A 2500-nucleotide genomic window follows, 5' to 3' on the forward strand; every position below is an offset into this window, starting at 1 on the left:
CTCCTGACTCAAAAACATTTGTCAAAGTGTTCCTGGTAGAAGGGAGGATTGCCAGAAGTAAAAGTACTCAGATTATAAATACAGTGATGTCGTGTGTCAGCTGACAGACCTGGAGCTCATTTTAAACTTCATTATTTGTTGTATTAATAAACAGAAAAGAATTATTGTCACATTATTGATTCAGATGAATCAGTCAGTTTCCTGATATTTTGTGATGTTTTTATTGATAAATAAATGAAGTGAAAAGAGTTTTTTTCTTCTGACTCTGGTTATTAGGAGAATTTAAAAAACAAATGAGTTTTGTCTCTCAGGCCACATTCAGCCTGAGAGACAAAACCCGGGTCTGAATGAGACCTCAAGAGTACTGAGGACAATTACCCACAAGACACCAGTGATTACGACCATCAGTGTGTTTATGTGACGTCTGACATTAAACCAAACACAACATACGTTCTGACTGCCACAGAGAGGAAGAAGAAAAACAGCAGTGCACCATGGGAAGGTTTTTCTCCCCTTCAACGCTTTTATCTGATTTAACTCTTTTAACTGAAGTGATGAAAAGGATGATGGGAAATTTCATGGAACAGGAAACATGTTGAGACATGGAGACATATGTCTGTGTCGTCCACGTGTTTGGACCTATAGTCTTTCCTGCAAGGATTATTTTCATTATTGATCAATCTCTCAATTATTTTAATTGATAAGTAGGTCTATGTTGAAAACTGTTGATCAGAGTCCAAGACGACGTCCTCAAATGTCTCATTTTGTCCACAACTCAAAGACATTCAGTTTCCTGTCAGAGACGAAAGAAACCAGGAAATATTCACATTTAAGAATTTAGACTTTTTATCTTAAAAATATGACTCAAAGGGATTATCAGATTAGTTTGTGATTAATTTGATTATTGATCAATAATGTATAAATGGTAGCAGCTGCTCTCTCTCTGTCTGTCTTTTGTCTCTGACAGTGAGTTGACACACAGTGTCCACAGAGTCCCCCGTCCTTTCACTTCCCCACAGTGCTGTCTTCTTCTCATCACTCACTCGTCTCATTTCATTTATCTGTTCTCCTCTTAGAACCTCCTGAGTTCTTCTTTAAACACAAACAGAACATTTCATGTCCTCAGTGTCTCTCATGTTCGTCCCGTTGGTCTCAGTGAGACGAACAGTTACTGCTGCTGTTCACGCTGAAGGAGAAAGTGATGGATGAGTTTCTGTGTTTACAGCTAACAGGTACAGGTGAGCGTCCAGGTGTGTGTGTGACACTCTCAGGTTACCTGTGTGTGTGTGTGTGTGTGTGTTTGGATCAAACACTCTCTGCTTGTTGTGTGTCTTCATCGGTTCATTAACTCCAACAACACAACAGACAGTCTGTCCCACCACCAACATGTCTGTCCTTTGGACACAGACAGACGGACGGATGGACAGAAGGACGGACGGACAGAGACAGACAGACAGACAGAGACAGACAGACAGACAGACAGACAGACAGACGGACGGATGGACAGAAGGACGGACGGACAGAGACAGACAGACAGACAGAGACAGACAGACAGACAGACAGACGGACAGACAGACGGACGGACGGACAGATGATGTCTGATACCTTTATATTGTTACGTTGCTTTTTTCATCTTGTTGTTGTCATGTCCAAGAAGTCAGGTTAAGTTATGTTTAGTTTTTGTCTTGTGTCTATGTTGTCTCGTGGCTTCCTGTTTTATTTTGACACCTAACTCTCCTCTCGTTTCAGGTAACTTGCTCCTTCCCCCTTGTGTGATCCCACTGGTCTGATTGTTTCCACCTGTTTCCCATCACCTGTGTGGGTATATAGTCTGTGTTTCCCTTTGTCCTGTGACACTTCGTCTTGTCTTGTGTACCAGAGAACCCACGTCTGTTTACTCCACAACTCCTGTCAATTCAGGTTTCGTATTCTTTGATACTTTGTCTTGTTATTTTTCCTCGAAAGAGTGATTTTGATTTCTTCTGTGTTTATAGTATTTTTCCTCATCAGAGTTTTTTGTTAGTTTGAGATCTTCCTCGATTGAGTGTTTTTCCTTTGTTACTTTGATATTAAAAGATTGTATATTTGACCTCGTCTCTAGAGTCGTGCATTTGGGTTCAGTCCTAGTTCGGTTGTGACAGTTGTGTCTTTTTTGTTTTGTTACATTTTTATGTTGTTCTGTTGTTCCTCGTCTCTTTCATTGTTGCGTCTCGTCCCGTCATTTTTCTGTCCGTCCATGTGTTCCATATGTTCAGGACTGTAACAGGATGAATGTATTTATTGGTGGAGCTCAGCTCCTCGCTGACTCTCTGATGTCCAACCTTCGTCTCGCTCGTCTCGTCATGTTTTCACGTCTCGCTCTGTGAATTAAAGTTTCTTTGAACCCAGACTGGATCGTCGTGGAAACGGTTTCTGTGAAGTGTCTTTCATGATTGGTTCATGGTTGAACACGATGTTGTCAGACGCTCAGATTAATGGTCAGTGGGACATTTCAACATGT

The sequence above is a fragment of the Lutjanus erythropterus genome, chromosome 21 (assembly GCF_056507025.1).
Source record: "Lutjanus erythropterus isolate fLutEry1 chromosome 21, fLutEry1.hap2, whole genome shotgun sequence".
NCBI lineage: Eukaryota > Metazoa > Chordata > Actinopteri > Lutjaniformes > Lutjanidae > Lutjanus > Lutjanus erythropterus.